At 37.8% G+C, this 18,169-nt stretch overlaps 8 non-coding genes across 8 annotated transcripts; 4 read left to right on the plus strand and 4 right to left on the minus strand.

Moving 5' to 3' along the window:
* The first annotated feature begins 10,712 nt into the window (after window positions 1-10,712).
* Window positions 10,713-10,784, plus strand: Trnac-gca (transfer RNA cysteine (anticodon GCA)). Its single transcript has one exon. It is a non-coding gene; the product is annotated as a tRNA-Cys (tRNA).
* Window positions 10,785-11,534: 750 nt separating this feature from the next.
* On the minus strand, window positions 11,535-11,605 carry Trnag-gcc (transfer RNA glycine (anticodon GCC)). The gene has a single exon. It is a non-coding gene; the product is annotated as a tRNA-Gly (tRNA).
* Window positions 11,606-14,426: 2,821 nt separating this feature from the next.
* Window positions 14,427-14,497, minus strand: Trnag-gcc (transfer RNA glycine (anticodon GCC)). The gene has a single exon. It is a non-coding gene; the product is annotated as a tRNA-Gly (tRNA).
* Window positions 14,498-15,016: 519 nt separating this feature from the next.
* On the plus strand, window positions 15,017-15,088 carry Trnac-gca (transfer RNA cysteine (anticodon GCA)). The gene has a single exon. It is a non-coding gene; the product is annotated as a tRNA-Cys (tRNA).
* A 434-nt stretch (window positions 15,089-15,522) lies between these two features.
* Trnag-gcc (transfer RNA glycine (anticodon GCC)) lies at window positions 15,523-15,593 on the minus strand. The gene has a single exon. It is a non-coding gene; the product is annotated as a tRNA-Gly (tRNA).
* Window positions 15,594-16,841: 1,248 nt separating this feature from the next.
* On the plus strand, window positions 16,842-16,913 carry Trnac-gca (transfer RNA cysteine (anticodon GCA)). The gene has a single exon. It is a non-coding gene; the product is annotated as a tRNA-Cys (tRNA).
* A 431-nt stretch (window positions 16,914-17,344) lies between these two features.
* Window positions 17,345-17,415, minus strand: Trnag-gcc (transfer RNA glycine (anticodon GCC)). Its single transcript has one exon. It is a non-coding gene; the product is annotated as a tRNA-Gly (tRNA).
* Window positions 17,416-17,881: 466 nt separating this feature from the next.
* On the plus strand, window positions 17,882-17,953 carry Trnac-gca (transfer RNA cysteine (anticodon GCA)). The gene has a single exon. It is a non-coding gene; the product is annotated as a tRNA-Cys (tRNA).
* Window positions 17,954-18,169: the final 216 nt, after the last annotated feature.

Raw genomic sequence — 18,169 nt, forward strand, 5'->3', positions numbered from 1 at the left:
ATATCTGAAAGTCTGTCATTTATCCATAGGCTGCAAAAGCGCAGAATTGACTTTTGATTCAATAGACAAACGCGTACAAGACTTTGTGTGGGAAACTTACTCAGTCTGCAGGGTCTGCAGTGTTTTGGCGTGACCGATACTACGTAGTATTCGAACGTGACAGTAACTACTGAGTGAACGAAGTAGAATCAAACACTTTTAAAAGGTAATGAAACTTGACTCTAGCTTCTAACTGTTCATGAAGACAGCCAATCTCACTTTACATTTTTGGGGATTGTTTATTTTGGGGTTGCCCATGGAAACTGTCAGTGGAGTTCAGTTGGTTTTACGACAAACATGCGGTCGGCATGTGCATGGAATTTGCGCTAATTTATAGCAGCGGGCAGGTCACGGAACATTAAACATTTCTTCTTTTAGAGGTTTTCAAATCTGGATCCTGCTTCTTTTGAAGGTTAATCCAAGAAGACGACTCTTCTATTAATATAAATATTCAGGTAAGTATCGGCTAACATACTTCAAGTTTGCAAATTTCACTGGAATTCGTTAACGGTCATTGACTTCAATTCTCAGCAAACAAAGTTATTGTGTCAAAATGCGCCCTTTAGCTCCTTTTTTGACCCTGTAAGATTTCATATCTGGAAGTAGTTTCTTGCAGTCGTGGTTTCGGAGAGATATCACTAGAAATTGTTTCAAAATAACGAAGCGTTTGCTTTTCTTCCGGGTTTTCTTGCAGTAATCGGTTTCGTTACGCTCGGGTCAAAGGGAACGTTTTCAGGAAGAAATGCTGCATTTAGTTCGCTATCTCAGCGCTCGCGATTTTATTTACCCAAAAATTTTATTTCACTAATTTGAAGAAGAAAGAATGCTCTTTCACACCAAACTAGTCGTTTTGGGAAAAGCCGTGTACCAGAACGCCTTTTTAGCATTTGAAAATAGGCTAAATGAAGACCTCTTGTAAAGCTGTCTTGGGTCGTTAATTTAGAAAATTCGTCAAATATTTAAGTTCTAATCAAATCACGATCTATTTAGCTCTAAATAGACAAAAAAGGAAGTACAAATACGACGTGCAATCAGTTTGTAATGAAGATTTTTACTTTTGAGTTTACGAGCCTCTGAATATGCCGCTCATTTTCGATGGATTTTGGCCGATTTGGGGCATCGAAACGAAAAAATTGCGGAAAAAAATAATTTTTGATTTATCGAACTTAAAACGATATTTTTGTAATTAGTGCCCGTAGGGCTTCATTCTGGGCGAGTTTGAAGAAATTCGATTTTTTCGCTATTTCCAAGTCTAGTTGATATTTAGGCGAAGCTGCTCTTAAAAATAGGCTTCCTTCGACTCACCTCATAGCCTTCAAAATTTATAAAACGAAGAATGCTCTCGAGCTTCATCTTTGTTAAACAACAGCTTCCCAGAGGGTCTTAATTTAATGAAACTAAAAACTCAGACGCATTTTTATTCTCTTTAGTTACTATTATTATTATCGTTATCGTTATCATTAACATTAGCATTAGCATTTAGCATTAGCATTAGCGTTATTTTAGTATTGTCATTTTCGAGTATGTCAACGTCACATGAAAAGCGCCAATAAAGAAAATTTATAATAACAGAGCGACATTTCAATTTATATTTTCGTAAACTTTGGCTTTGGCTGATAGTTTTCAATAATAACTTCGCTATTATTTACCTTCTGTAAGACTGAAGAAGATTCCGTGGAGAATTAGACGTTTTTGTATACAGCAACTGAAGTTTTTTGGAAAGAGTGTCGTCATGACTACTCATCCATGAAAACGAAATGTTAAATTTTTCACTTATGGATGTCTTGTTTCGTAAATCTGATATTGATAAAGACCTTACGGTAATCAACCACATTGTTTTGCTAAGAATTTTATCTATAGGTGTAAGCTTGATTATACAAAATCATTCTTAGAAGTTTTTGAAAGCTAAGTTGAAAGCAACTCTAAGCATAGAATTTTATATTGTCGGTAAAAAGGGTAAACTCGTACAACATTAAAAAAATCAAGTGGGATTCCTTTATTCCTGGATTAGTATAAGTAACTCCTCTTTCTATTCTATCACTAGCATAACTATATAATGTTTCGTGTAACTTATATTCGCAGCCAGTTTTGGCACTTTGTTAACTAAGCTGGCTGTTCTTCCCCCCGAACTCTCCATAGTAGTGCGTACTGCAGTGTTATTGTAATGTTATTATTGTGGGTAATGTTAGTATAAATTGTAAGATATGCCAGTATCTTAAGTAATGTCGATATTGTAAGTGATATTAGTATTGCAAGTATTGTTAGCATTGTAAGTAATGTTAGTATTGTAAACGAATGTTTGCATTGTGGGTAATGTTAGTATTGTAAGCAATGTTAGCATTATAAGTAATGTTAGTATTGTCAGTAATGTAAGTACTGTAAGTAATGTTAGTGTTGTAAGTAATGTTAGTATTGCAAGTAATCACGGTAAGTATGGTAAGTAATGAAAGTATGGTAAGTAATGTTAGTAATCTTAATAAATCTTTCGTTTGGTGACTCAAGCAAATTAAGGCAAGGGCTTCCAGTTATTGACCCGAAAAGTTAGGGGGTAGTCTTTCTTTTGAAGCTTCAGTTGAAGCAGGTCAAAAGGTTGTTAGATTTTGTCAATTTCGCGTGTCGAGAATATGCAAATTAGGTCATGTGACCTCTTAAAGCCGCAAAATCTCTTACATTAAATGGGAACAATTTTTTTTTCATTAAAAGGTGATGTTTGTTCCATGATTTTAGGGCCATTAGGTACATCGTTACTACGCTTGGAAAAGTTTAGATATTTTGAAACAAAAATTTCAAACGACACATCACTTTTATCGGGGGACTGGGTACTAGTAGAAAAAACCGTTTACTTCCAAAATCAATAAAATATTCAACAATTGTCAAGCATAGTTCCTTTGCTGTTGCCATTAGGGCTTGTCTTGTACCGGTTGAGTTGAAACCTTCTTTTAATAAACTGTTCCCATTTTGTTAGCCGTATCAAGTCACGTTACCTAATTTGCATAAGTGCGACAAGTCAAAATGATCACTCAAGGAGAAGTATTTGTCTACCAAAATTTTGTTTTGTTATGAACGACATCTGAGAAGGCAGACCACCCCCTCACCTTTTTGAGGAAAATTAACTGCTGACACATGTCTTAAATTACCTGAGGACGTTTTCGTTGCCGTTGCCGTCCTGGTTGCTTAAGGGTCCCGATTTAATAAGAATTTGGCTGAACGACTATCATCAGTATAGTGACGCTTTGTTCTTTTGTTTGTTTGTTTGTTTGTTTGTCTTGGGCAATGATAAGCCGTGCCTAAGAAATGAATTTCGCCTTCACGTTTAAGTACACTTTCCCCCTGAACCTAAACACATGCATTCAATACTTTCCAACGCTTGAGTAAATATAATATACATTTTAATCATTAAAAAACGACAGCCATCTCATAGCATATATGTCATGGCAAATTTAACTGCTTTTCATGTTATTCGCGGGCTATTACGCTTATGAAAGTCTTTGTATTGCGGCTAGCATTTTTTGCTGAAAGGCAGGCTAACTGTAGACTAATTGTAATCACATGAAGATATGATATTCTCACATGTGAAGATATCATGTTTGATAACATTTCTCTTTTGTGCCATTAACTACACTTAAATTTGTTGGTGTATGATCGAAACATCTTCGGATCTTCTTCAGTCGTCTTCGGCAATCTTCGGAAAATCGTCAAAAACGGCGTCATCAGCATGTCAACATAATAAAAAGAACATTACACGGTGGCGAGAAGATATGAATTTTATGCTCGAGTGGCAAGAACTATATCTCACGAGTGAGCACAGCCAACTATGGCTGAACTGGTCCGCTATGAAAAGAAAAAATTCTGATTGGTCCCCTTAGCGGTCTGAATTTATATCCTTATATGATTATTAACTGAATCATATTTTTGGACTGAAACGAACCATTCTTAATTTCTAGTTCAATGCTGTTTTGATGATCTTCTTTCTCCCTTTTCAGTTTGAGAAAAAAGTGGTATTGAAGTAAGAATACGTCACTCAGAGGAAACACATGGAAATTGACGTCTGCTGGTCAACTTCAACAACTGAGGTGATGATAGTATTACTTCCATCTTCGCCCTTATCAAAGGTTGATATGTAAGAAAAGATGTTATCTTGTGTGAATGTACGGGTCGTTTTCAAAACTAATAGAAGACATAAAAGTTATTTCTGCCAGGGTCAGCGTTGGGTATGACCTTGGCATGTTTCTTTAAGATTTTGGCCTTGCTTAGCCCCAGCTTTTTTATAGAAAGGTCATAACTTACAATATCTAGTAATACCTGCATTAAAATTAGCGGCATTTCAAAAATTACGATTTTCTATGATCAGGAAAGACGCCCGAATTCATCTGTAGCAGGCTTCAGTTTCATCCGTCATCAACTCTTAAGATAAAAACGGAACAAAAACAAGAACAACTTAAACAAAGTTTTCAACACTGATGTACATTTAAGACCATTTAAGGATATGTTATTTGCAGTGCTGGAAAGAGTTTAAGTTTTATTTCCGGATCGTGTTCTTCAATCATAGCCGCGCATTCATTCGGCGGAAAGATCTGCCCCAGTTTAATACTTTCACATGTGATCCACGCCGGGCAAAAACTGAATGCCAACAGATCTTTCTTGAACAATGAAGAATAAAGACTGAGAGACTTGCAGTAAGTAATCAGAAAGGCTATCAAGCTTCACATATAAAAGTGCGAAAATGGGTGTATGAACGTACTTGGAAAAATTGAATACACCGTCGGTTCATAGAGCTGGCCCTTTTCACGTTTTACAATGTCGTGCAGTCATAAAACTATAGAGTTATAAATAACTCTTCGTAAAGATCACAAGAATGAAGCCAAGCCGATAATTAATTATAGAGTCTGTACTCTAGTCTGTGTATAATTTGGAATCGACAATAAAACTGATTCAACACTATACCATGTGGCACATTGGGGGTGGGTGTTCTATAAATTAACAAATTGCGTGCTTGAGTTGAGGTAATCCTTTCAAATAATTCATGTTGGCTACAAACATTGAGAGAAATAGAGTACAATTTTGAAATTCACGCTGTTAGACTACTATATCTCTGAAGTGTTATTAGCCCCGGTGTAAGACTGATAAGTTGACAGATTCGCTTCCCGCTTCCTAAATTAGTTTATTTTCTTTAATATGGTTATTATACCACCAGGGGTTCAATATACATAAAACCGCAAGCGTCAAAACAAAGTGAAGAATGCGATATTAATTAAAAGCGTTCCCTTCTTTAATATGTTCCTGTTAATTGCTCTGTGTATACCTCGTTATTAGTTGGATTTTTGCGGCTTTGTTTTTTAGGTCACCACAAAATCACAGAAGACTTAAATACTTCACGGTGAGCTTTGTCTCCGGGCGTGATAAGTTGCTGACCGCGGCTTACACTGAAGCCAAACGGACTTATTATTCAGTTCATGAACTGATATCCGGACCTATACAGTACTTATTATTCACCACATAAAGATTTCATGACTTTTATGTTTTAGCCAAGATTTACTCCAAGCACAGCAAGATAACATCTGTCAATGTTTGTGTAGGACTCCACCTGAATCTGTCAGCTTGTTTTGAAAAAGTAAAACATAAAGTGATAAATTATTTCCTGTTCGGGATTATTGTTTGCGCGATCGGTATGATAATAAGTCACTTTGTTCATTTCAATGGCCTCCTTATGCTCTAGTAAGGTTCAAGTTGCTCAGATCTCCAATCTTTAAGCACGGGAACCGCTCGGCTGCAAGGAAAGATCGGTCAGTGAAATTTCGTTGTTGAGATTGTAGACCGAAAAAAAATTAGAATTGAGAAAAGAATTTGAACACAGCTGCAAGTCAGCACGTACTACAGACACGTTTGTCGACAGATACGGAAAAACATGAATTTCGGCAAATCTAGTATTTCCAGAGGAATGTTTAAAAAATCACCGTTAATGACTCTTTGGAAAACTCGTTACGAGAAAATAAAGGCGACTTCCTAAGTTGAGTTCCACTACTCTGTACCCATATTCGTAAAATGCCGGAATCAGTGGAACCACGATTTAACGAACCTCTTTGGAACGAAGTCCTCGGTATGACGAACGATATTCCTCGCCCCAGCAATAGTAAAATAAAATACATGGAAAAGAACCTTGATACAACGAAACCTCGTTATAGACGTTATAACGAATATATTTTGCCAGTCTCTTGCCCCTTCGTTTTATCTAGGTTCCACTTTATGTTTTTTTTTTTGTTCCATTAGGCTTATGAGTATTCAGTCCACTGCATTGTTAAGGACGTCTAAAATTTAATCAGCGCAACGTTTTAGAACTTTACGAATTAAAATGGCTAATATACCTCTTGTTTGGAACGAATTCTGTTCTCACTGACTCGTGGTTTAATTAATTAACTTAAGTGAATTTTTTCGTACACGTTTCGTAAGTAGATGTTTGCCGTCGAGGGAGAAAAGGTCAATAGTTACTTTTCCCAATCAGATTAATTTCAAAATACCGCCTCTTCAAAAAAAACACTACGGTTTAGGGTGTCGAGTTAATTACCACATTTATTTCCTTTTTTCTGCACGTCCCAATGCCTGTGGTCCCTGCTTTCACTCGTTTATTGAATCCGCCATTATCTATCGCAAAGGGCAAATCTAAAAATAAAAGAGCACGAACTCGATCCTAAATAGAAAATGTTACAATCTCTTTTTCTTATCAAGGTATGTTTCGTAAGGTATTTTGCAGTTTTTTATAGATGAGCATCTCTAGTCCCCGGTTTCTTTCTAGATAGCCACACCCTACTGACTTTTTCTCCATTATATAAAGTCTAAATGCGAAAAAAATTCAATTTACTTGCTACTAATCGATTTGAGTGTTATTTAATTGACTGATTTTTCAATGTCATCAAGTTAGTCTATGAGCTAATCTTGTTTAAGAAACATATCCGTAGTAAAAGGTGAGCTGTGACGTAAATAGAGATTCCATTTTCCAACGCTGAAGCATTCAAATCATTTATGGAATGATAACAGAATCCAGCCCGACCAACCGAATTTAACGGACCGGCCATGAAACAAATCTCTCAGAAATGCATGCTTGAGTTATTCCAAAATTAGATAACACTTTTATTCTAACTTGTTGACTTCTGGAACACCGTTAGGGGCAAGTATATTTTAATTAGCTGCCATTAATAAATGACTTAATTATTTTGGAGAACAATTGAGAAGCGGCACCGTTTCTATAGTTAAATTACCGCTTTTGTTCTTAAGACAGCGAATAGAATAAGCCTGTCTGTTTTCCCACCTACCCTCCCTACCAAACCTGAATAAATACGACTTTATTCATCAAAGCCTGTAAAGTCAATGTGTATTTCTACAGTATTGTGTCTCGATCGGCTTATTCTTGGTATTCACGTGAGGTCATCATTCTCAAAAATCTAAAACTAAAGAGCTACCAAAGTTATTATCCTCATCAGGCGTAAGAGGCGGCAAATTTATATCTGTTAACAACCTTTCAGCTCAGTAGCTTGCTTCGTTTGAGAACAGGTACATTTTGAATTTCAGAGTTATGGCGGTGCGTGACATAAAGCTATGAACGCGTTTGTCCAAAAAGATATGTTTATATCGTGATTTTTTAGGCTTTTTATTGGGAAAAGTGCTTATTTAAATGTTTGGTTCATCACTTCAGATAATCAATCACCTAGATAGCCAAAGTAAGTTCCAGATGTTCACACTACTTTCCGGCCGCCATGTTGGTGTACCATGGAAGTACACCAACATATGGCGGCTCTACACTGGGGTCTGTAAATTTGTGCAAACTATTACGACCAATATTTAAAGTTTAGGAAAACGTACAGACCTAAAACTCGTGGAAGTGTTCTATTTATCTATCTCCTATAACATCATAATTTCTTGACTTATACAGTGCATGGTTTTCCAATTTCTCTCTTTTTTTTTTTTATTGCGTGACAGTGCAACCCAATAACTGATAATTTCTTTAAATGATAACAATTGTAAACATGCCATTCCGATTGCGCTGATCAATGGTTTTCTCACAAAACCCGGAGCAGAAAAGTTTGGTGTGCTTTCCCAACCTTAATTCAACGTCTGGCGTTACATTTTTGCTAACTGTCAGGATCTTTGATCTTTGAAATCAGTGTATCTTTTCAAACGTATCTTATAATCTTAACGCCTTACCACCAATGGTAGTTTCTATACCAAATGAAATATATGCAAGTAATGTAATTTGCACCAACAATGCAGTGCACACTGTCTTTTTATATCGCTCTGCCTTCAGTCCAAATTCTCTACTTGTTTATGCCGTCGAGACGGGTGATGACGGGTGATAACAGCAGCCCTGTGCTAACGATAGTTACAATAATAATTTCATAATAAGTATATATAATTGCTACACTGCTTAAAGCCAAAACAGAATAACAAATAGCCGAACCAACAACAAAGCAAGAAGTCTGTCAACACTTACTTCATGCAGTCAAAGTAAACATCGATAGCCCACAAAACATTACAGCCGCTACATTAACAAAGATTTCTAATAGTAACAGAGTTTGGTATGTCATTCTGGAGAAATTAGGTATGAAATGTTAAGAGGCTGTAAAATCAAGCCCACGCAAAGATCGGTGGAGGCGAGACAGTGGAAGAGAATTAAGTTTTGACGAGGAATGGAGGAAAGACACCTTCGGAAGAGCGGCAATGATCAGGACATTGCCCAGAATTGCAGTCACTGAAATAAGAATGTTTAACGTTGCCAGAAATATACTTTGACGTATTCCACCAAGCTTTGCTGAGCATAGGTAATCTTTAGTAGACGTATAGACTCTGTCTCCAGTTGATTGGGCCATTTTCATCTCTATCATCAAATTGAAGAAGACACATGTTACTTTAATAGGTTCTTCGAATTCATGATGACCATTGCATCTGTTTGCCCCAAGTAGTGGCAACAGGACTGTATATTGACTTGAACGTGCCTTCGCCTATGGGATATCTAAAATAAAAGTATAAAAAGATATTGAAAGATTTAAATGCGGTATAATCATAACTATAAAAAAATTGACTAGGAACAACACAATTTTCGTTGCACTCCAATGTAAACTACTAATTTTGAACCTTATGGTGTTTCTCGTCTTCTGCACATTTGCAAAAAAATACCCCTATGAGAGAAAGATATTTCCCACGAAGAAAACCAAATTAAAAGACCGTTCCGTGATCTTTTTGTCGAAACAAAAATGCAATATTAAATTATTTGAGGTAAAAACATGATGAAATCATTTAACACATATTTGCTCAGTATTTTAAAAGATAGACAGTTTGAATCTAATTACACATTTGATTGATTGAAAAAAGTGCATGAAGTGTCATGTAGACTAAATGTAGACTAATTTATCAATTAGTTAGCACTCGGTAAACCACTGAGTTTTATATAATAAATCTAATTCCCTAATTCACATTGCTGCATGGATTTAAGAATTTTTGAGTGAAGAAAATATCTTAGTTTTGGTAAAATGGTGGACATTTCTCTTTCCCTGGTTATACTTTTGAGCAAAATCAGCCACTATTTTGCTGGCTTCTTGGCCGAGTTTCAGTGCCAAGGCGTCAACTATGTAGACGGGCACACTGGTTTGATTTGTTTTTAGAGAAAGGCCTGGTAAACTCCTTGAAAAGCCATCTTAGGTCTTGCCGGGGAGTAAACGCAACCGGCTTGCCTTTGTTATGTCGCAAGCTTGAAGTAGAAAATTATTTGGAATATTTCTATTACTCTTTTCTCTTACACAATATAGCTTATTGCACAGAATTTCTAACAGTAAGAGCTATTTGCCTATTTCTTTTCTCCACCTACGTTTTCCTCCTCTCGTCACGATTATATACTACACTACAATGTCATGCAGTTTACAGCCCATCAAGCGTTACAGCGTGATCACTTTTAATCCGGGCTCACCATCAACGATGTCTAACTTCTATGTTGTCAAAAGGTTTTCAAAAAAGTAGACACTGCCAGTCACTGAGCTACAGAGAGAACATGGTAAACAAGGCCATTAATTAGGGTCACGTTGAATTCTCAGCCTTCCCAGTAATTATCTCGCAACATGGAATAATATCAGGAGTGAAAACTATGAAAGTAATACCTGACTAGAACCCTACTAAGAAAACTGTCTGACTTTGTTCTTGCCATCAAATAACTTAAAGGGGCTAGGTCACGCTATTTTAGGTAATTTTGTTTAATTTCGTTAATTATGAGCTCTAAACGTCAAATTAGCAGAGCAAAAGTCTTTCATTTGCAAAATCAAGCCCACATAACAACTGAGAATGATTTTCCAGCTGTCAGTAAATGACATTTTGATATGAACTGATGTAAATTTGAAAAAAGATGGGCCGACGTTTTTCAAATTTACCCAAATGCAATCCATTTTATCCTCTCCAGTATTGTCCATCCATGACCCTTCCTGGCTTTCCTGGGTTTTGTTTGAGATCTTCTATAGTTTTGAGCCGTTTTTGTGATATTTTACTTAATTCTATGACCGTTTGAACAGTGCTGAAATTGCCTAAAATTGCGTGACTAGCCCCTTTAACAGTTTTCATATAAAGTTGTGCTAGGTCGACAAGTTTTACCAAACTCTCACGGGTCAAGAACAAAAACTTCATTGCCATGTTGTATGCAAGGGGGCATAGCTCAATGGTAGAGCATTCGACTGCAGATCGAGAGGTCACCGGTTCAACCCCGGTTGCCCCCTTAAATTGGGTTTTGGTTTATTTTTTCCCCCGGCTTTTTCCTAATTAGAAAAGTGGTTTACGGCCACTGTGTTTGGTAAACCATGGTGTTGTGTTTTGCTCAATAAAAAGAATATGCTCTTTTATCTCACTTAAGCTTCAATGAACTGGAAAACCATTTTCAACTTCATGAATCGGAGTCGGTAATAACCAAACACTTAAGCCAAGCTACAATCAAAGCCTTAATGAACAAAATTTTACAAGGTGTGAGGCTGATCAAGCGTTCTTTTCAATACAAGTGTGACCAAATATTTCGGTTGTGGAAACTAACTTTCACCAGTGTTTGAGAAATCTTAGTCCAGATGGGATGAAATGGTTTCATCATAGAGGAATTAAACAATTAGATTATGAGCTCGAGATTTCTATCGCGTGATAGTTGACGAGGACGCAACCCGAATAAACTATCTGCCGACGCATAGAAATCAAGAGCGAGTAATCTAATTGTTTTAGTATAAATCTACTAGACGTTCAAGACTGTCTAAATCCTCTTCACAGATACCTCGAGAACACAAAGAAGCGGCAGTCATTTTGTTAACAAGGGCACACTGCTACGCTACTCACTATCTATCAGAGAATAGATAGTGAGTAACGTAACCAATCAGAGAACGGCATTCGTGATAGCACGTTAGTAGATTTATACTAAAATGTGATAGACCACAGTTTGTTATTGTGTTATTGATAAACGAGAATAAAATAGAGGCATAAAGAAAATTTGCACTGGCCGGGAATCGAACCCGGGCCTCCCGCGTGGCAGGCGAGAATTCTACCACTGAACCACCAGTGCTTGTCTGAACACCATTTCTTGTGATAAGAGGACTGTTGGTTTGATAACAAACTGAAAACTACTACTACGTAGATAGGAAAAGACCTCTCTGAAGTTAATCCCTGGCCAAACGGACTCGCAAGTTGTCGAAAGTAGCCGCACTTGCAAAGAAACTTGCGTAGGGTGGCCAAACGTACTCGCAAGTTTCCTCGCAAGCATACGCAAGTCGCAAAAAAACCCATTCCAAGGCAGACATATCCTGTATCTCATTGGCTAAACGGTTGCTTTAACAGCGAATGAACGTCACTCAACTTGCGTTGATTTTGTTTTGGTGGCCAAACGGTGAAAAACTTGCGTCGACATGCGTGCAAATTTGATCTCGACCAAAGTGAGCGCAAGTCATAATCGGCAACGCAACTCAACGCAAGCACACGCAAGCCCACGCCAACTAGACGCAAGTTGAAAATTTGGGTCCACTTGCGAGTCCGTTTGGCTAGGACTTTAGAAAAATTATGGCAGTTAAGTTGTTTTGAACGTCGAAGTAATTCACATTTGCACCGTTTTTGGTTGAGTTACTACGCTAAGTGATTGGCTTAAAGAATTCGCGCCACTTTGTCATCCAATTTTTTTGGCAAACTAATTCAGTACGCTGTTTGACTTGTTGACGTTGTGTTTTGCTTAATAAAAGTAATATGCTCTTAATTACACTTAAGTTTCACTGAACTCTTTAACCTTCATGAACTTGACTAGGCAAGAACCAAACACTTAAGGTGGCTTACTACAGTTTGATAGATTATAACAGCCCAACTTCTAACTCTTTTCAAAAATGTTCCATGATGCTTTTCCTTTCTCTATTTACTGTTTACTTAAGGCTTTTACCATTCTAAGTGAAACTTGAACAATTAAACGTCAACAAATGGCAAAAACGAACGGCCGAGTACCTAAGGAGAGACTGGGAACTAGTAGGTTAAATCACTTTTTTCTCAAAATCTACCCTTATGACCCCACCTCAAAATTTCAGGAATTAGCAATTAGCTCTGGTTTAACATTCATGCAAAGTAAAATAAAAATCTGAAAGACAGATTTTTCGCAAACTAAGAAAATGTGAAATCCAAAATAGCTCAAAATCGGTCTTACAGATTTTTTTAAAATTTTGGCTCTAAACGTAATTCACCCCTATAAATCAACTGCGAAAATTTCATCATGGGTTGTATGGTAGGTTTTCGAGCAATTCTCGATCAAATACTGGCTTCTACAACCTTGGACGAGAATTGAATTGCGCACGCCCTTCATTTAAGAGCGCGCTCATGTGACGCCATGAATCGCGTGCGAGAAAGTAAGAGCAAATTAGACGTCTTTTACCGGTTGTTTATCGAGCTTTTTTGTAATATTTTTTTTGGCCCTAGGCTTAAACACATGTTTGAAAGGAGTTTGAAACTATTGCTACGTATACTGAAGTGATTTAACGCCTTTCAAGTGCTGAAGTGATTTTCGTTTCTTCTTAGGGTTGCTTGCGTCATTTTTGCACGCGCGATTGATACTGACCATGATGTCTGGCAGGCAATCATAGCGCGCGCTAGTGAGTCTCAGAATAACTGTAGTAAGCCACAGGTCAATCCTCAGTATTGCACTGCGCATCCTTTCTGCGCATAATTTCACGTGATTAAAAAATGACGGCTTTCTCTTTACAGCTGAACCTCGCCATAGAGGTAAATCGTCATTTTCTCGCAGACGAGTTTGGTGACCTATTATTTTTTTCTTTTGTTTTGAATTGAGTAATAAATTTCTCTGTCTAATATAAATATGGACCAATTCTCAGTATAGAACAAAAAACAATCGTCGGAAACGTGAATCTAGCAAGCAATCGTGACTACAATCATGGTGCTAGTATAAGGATTTATAGATCGTTTTCACTGTCACGTAATAAATAAATAAATCGAAAACCACCCAGTGGAAAAAGCTATGAAATTATGATGTTATAGAAGATAACTAAATAAGCCACTTCTCCAAGTTTTAGGCCTGTGCGTTTCCCCAAACTTCAGATATTCGCAAATATTTACAGAGCCCAGTATGAAAACGCCATGTTGGTGTACCTCCGTGGTACACCAATATGGCGGCCGGTAAATAGTGTAAACATCTGGAACTTACTTTGGCTATCTAGGTGACTGATTATCAGTACTGATCAAACAAGCATTTACATAAGCACTTTTCCTAATGCTCTAACTTCTAAAAAGGCTCAAAATCATGGGATAAGTATATAGTTTTCGACAAACTCGATCATAGCCTTGTGTCACGTATCTCCATCCCCTGAAATTCAAAATGCTCTGGATGCCAAACGAAGCACGCTATTGAGCTGTAAAATTGTAAACAGATAGAAATATACCGCCTCTTATGCCTGATGAGGATGAAAACTTTGGTGGCTCTTTAGTTTTGGATTTTAGAAAGTGATGACGTCACGTGAAAACGATCTACTGGGTGTAAACAAGGTGCTGTTACTCCTAAACCAACGTGGGAACCCCTCATTTTTATTTCAAAATTTAAGTTCCTACAATATAACCAATCAATAGGCAAATTTTCACAAAAATCTCAGTGCGGGTTCTATTTCAGTGGAATGAACTTAAGCCAAGCCATAACTAACTATGGCCAAGCACAATCGAAGCCAGTTAAGATACGAGGCTGATCAAGCAGCTGGGAATGTCTTTCCAAAACCGATATGAACCAGAATTTCGGTTTGTGGGAACCAACTTTCATCAGGGGCTGAGAAAGCCTGGTAAAGATTGAAATGCGACAGACGACACGCTGTTTATGGTAAAGAAATATAAAATAGGGCGTAAAGAAACTTTGCACTGGCCGGGAATCGAACCCGGGCCTCCCGCGTGGCAGGCGAGAATTCTACCACTGAACCACCAGTGCTTGTCTGAGTACAGCCACTTGTGGCGAAGACTCTTCTTTTGATAACAAACTTAAAACTGCAAATACGCAGATAGGAAAAGACCTATAAGTGAAACTGAACCCGCGTCACTTTGTCATCCAATTAGAATTAAAACCAAAACCAATCGCGACTCGCTCGCACACGTTTCCCGCGCTTTGCGTCAGCTACGTATGCATTTATAAAATACTTGAAATATTACGTGCGCTCTCATTGGTCGATAGATGTGTTTAGCCGAGAGCCGTGTGAACACGGTTGTGACGTTTAAGATTTGCGCGCAGTTTTGAGAAATATCTTATAAAAGCAATAAAGAGTTTTTTTTCCGTGTTTACATATAGCTTCATCTAAACACTTGGAAAGAAACGCACTCTATTACTTTTGTAAAATATTTCTAAAAAATACTCGCGAATCTTAGATATAAAATTGCTCTACGTCGACAAGTTTTACCTGTAGTTAAATCTCACGGGCTTAGAATAGGAACATCATTATCTAGTTGTATACAAGGGGGCATGGCTCAGTGGTAGAGCATTCGACTGCAGATCGAGAGGTCACCGGTTCAAACCCGGTTGCCCTGTTTAGTTTGGTCTTATTTTGTCCTTGCTTTTGCCCAATTAGAAAAGTGGTTCCCCCACAATGCGGTCGGCAAACTAATTCAGTACTTCGTTTAACTGGTTGACGTTGTGTTTTGCTTAATAAAAGCAATACGTTCTTTTATCACACTTAGGCTTCACTGAACTGGAAAACCATTTTCAACTTCATGAACTTGAGTAGGCAAGAAACAAACACTTAGGCCAAGCACAATCAAAGCCCTAATGAACAAAATTTTACAAGATGTGAGGCTGATCAAGCAGCTGGGAATGTTTTCTTCTCAACATTTATGTGACCCAAAATTTCGGTTTGTGGAAACTAACTTTCATCAGGGACTAAGAAAGCTTAGTCAAGATTGAAACGCGATAGACCATAGCCTGTTAATGGTAAACGAAAATAAAATAGTGGCATAAAGAAAATTTGCACTGGCCGGGAATCGAACCCGGGCCTCCCGCGTGGCAGGCGAGATTTCTACGACTGAACCACCAGTGCTTGTCTGAGTACACTTACTAGTTACAAGAGAACGGTTGGATTGGTAACAAACTTAAAACTACTAAGACGTCGATATATGTAGGAAAAGTCCTATCTGAAGTTACAGCAATTATAACAGTTAAGTTGTTTTGAGTGGCCATGTAATTCACCTTTGCACTGCTTTTGGTTGTGTTACTACGCTAAGTGATTGGCTTAAAGAATTCGCGCCACTTTGTCATCCAATTAGAAGTAAAACCAAAACCAATCGTGACTCGCTGGCACACGTTTCCTGCGTTTTGCGTCAGCTACACGTGCATTTGTAAAATAACTGAGATATTACGCGCACTCTCATTGGTCGATAGGTATGTTTAGATGAGAGTCCGTAAGCACGGTTGTGGCGTTTAAGATTCTCGCGTATTTTTGAGAAATATTTTATAAAAGCAATACAGCACTTTCTCCGGGTTAACAAAGCCTCGTCTAAAACGAGGGAGGCTAGGACAATTCTCTAAAGTTATACAAATCCTCGACTGCGTCTCGAGTTTGCATTTAACAAATTGAGGTTGGTTTTTCTTGCGTCTGTTTTGTTATTGATCACGAATTTCGTCATAACATTGTCAAAGTAGCTGTGGATCTACTTTGACAATGTTATGGCGAAATTCATGGTCAATAACAGAACAGACGCATTAAAAACTGACATCAGTTTGTTTTTTTACGATATCAAATTGTCAAACTGTCCGCTCTCGTTTGTTGATGCATCGCATAAATTTTAAATTCATGTCTGTCCGCTTATTGACAATAAAAATTAGCCAATGAGCGCCCGAGAATTTCTGCAGTTATCGTTTAAAAAACTTTCTCAAAACCTTCCTCGTGTTTAGATCAGGCTATGTAAGCACGGAAAAAGTGCTCTATTGCTTTTATGAAATATTTCTCCTAAAAACACACAAGTCTTAAAAGGCCCTAGTCAGCCACACCTTTGTTTTTGTTTACATCCGAGAGTTTGGCTATTATATTTCATTCCGAGCATGTCGAGACGAAAGAAATCACTGTGAAACTACTAAAGATAATTGAACATACTTTCAGGAACACAACTTACCGTAAAGTAATAAGATTTCGTTTCACCATGCTTTATCAATAATTTCGATGGTATCGAAAACGGCAGAGGCTGACTAGGGTCCTTTAAGCATAAAATTTTTCTCCGGTCGACAAGTTATACTTGTAGTCAACTCTCACGGGTTAAGAAAAAAAACTTCACCGCCTTGTTGCATACAAGGGGTCATAGCTCAGTGGTAGAGCATTCGACTGCAGATCGACAGGTCACCTGTTCAATCCCGGTTGTTCCCTTCTGTTTTGTTCCACTTTCCACCCTGCTTTTGTCTAATTCGGAACGTGGTTCCCATCCACTTTGGTTAGCAAACTAGTTCAGTTCCCCGTTTAACTTTTTGATGTTGTGATTTGCTTAATATAATAATACGCTTTTCTAACACGCTCTAGGGCTCCATGGACTGGAAAACCATTTTCAACTTTGCGTAGGCAACAACCAAACACTGAAGCCAAGCACAATCGAAGCCTCAGTGAACAAAATTTAAAGAGATGTGAGTCTGATCAAGCAGCTGGGAATGTTTTCTTCAGTCTCAATACCAGTGTGACCTAAAATTTCGCTTTGTGGAAACTAAGTTTCATCAGGGGCTAGCAAAGCTTAGTCAAGAGTGAAATGCGATAAACCACAGGCTGGTAATGGTAAACTAAAATAAAATAGTGGCATTAAGAAAGTCTGCACTGGCAGGGAATCGAACCCGGGCCTCCCACGTGGCAGGCGAGAATTCTACCACTGAACCACCAGTGCTTTTCCGAGAACACCCAATTGAGACAAGAGAGGTCGTGGGTGTTAACAAACTCAAACCTACTAAACGTAGACAGGAAAAGACCCATCTGAATTGACAGCTATTAGAGCAGTTTTAAAGTTGTTTTCACATATATGAAGGTCGAAGTCATTCACATTTGCATGAAAACTAATCGTGACTCGCTCGCATAAGTTTCCCGCACTTTGCGTCAGCTATATATGCATTTATAATTTAACTGAAATATTACGCGCGCTCTCATTGGTTGATAGGTGTGTTTGAATAAGAGTATGTAAGCAATGTTGTGACGTTTTGGATTCGCGCGTCTTTTTGAAAAAGTGATTTATTGCGTTTATGAAATATTTCTCAAAACTACGCGCAAATCTTAAATTTAAAATTGATTTCGGTGGACAAGTTTACTTGTAGTTAACTCTCACTGGCTAAAAAAGTTAATTGCCTTGTTGTATGCAAGGGGGCAAAGCTCAGTGGTAGAGCATTCGACTGCAGATCGAGAGGTCATCGGTTCAATCCCGGTTGTCCCCTTAAGCTTTCTTTCACTTTTCCCCTGCTTTTGTCTAATTTGAAAGGTGGTTCTCGTCCACTGTGATTAGCAAACTAATTCATGATCTGTACCCTGTTTAACTTTTTGATGTTGTGTTTTGCTTAATGAAATAATATGCTTTTCTAACACGCTTATGGCTCCTTGGACTAAAAAACCATTTTCAACTTTGAGTAGGCAACAACCAAACACTGAAGCCA

The sequence above is a fragment of the Orbicella faveolata genome, unplaced genomic scaffold (genome assembly GCF_042242905.1).
Source record: "Orbicella faveolata isolate gen_17 unplaced genomic scaffold, um_ofav_v1 contig_4, whole genome shotgun sequence".
NCBI lineage: Eukaryota > Metazoa > Cnidaria > Anthozoa > Scleractinia > Merulinidae > Orbicella > Orbicella faveolata.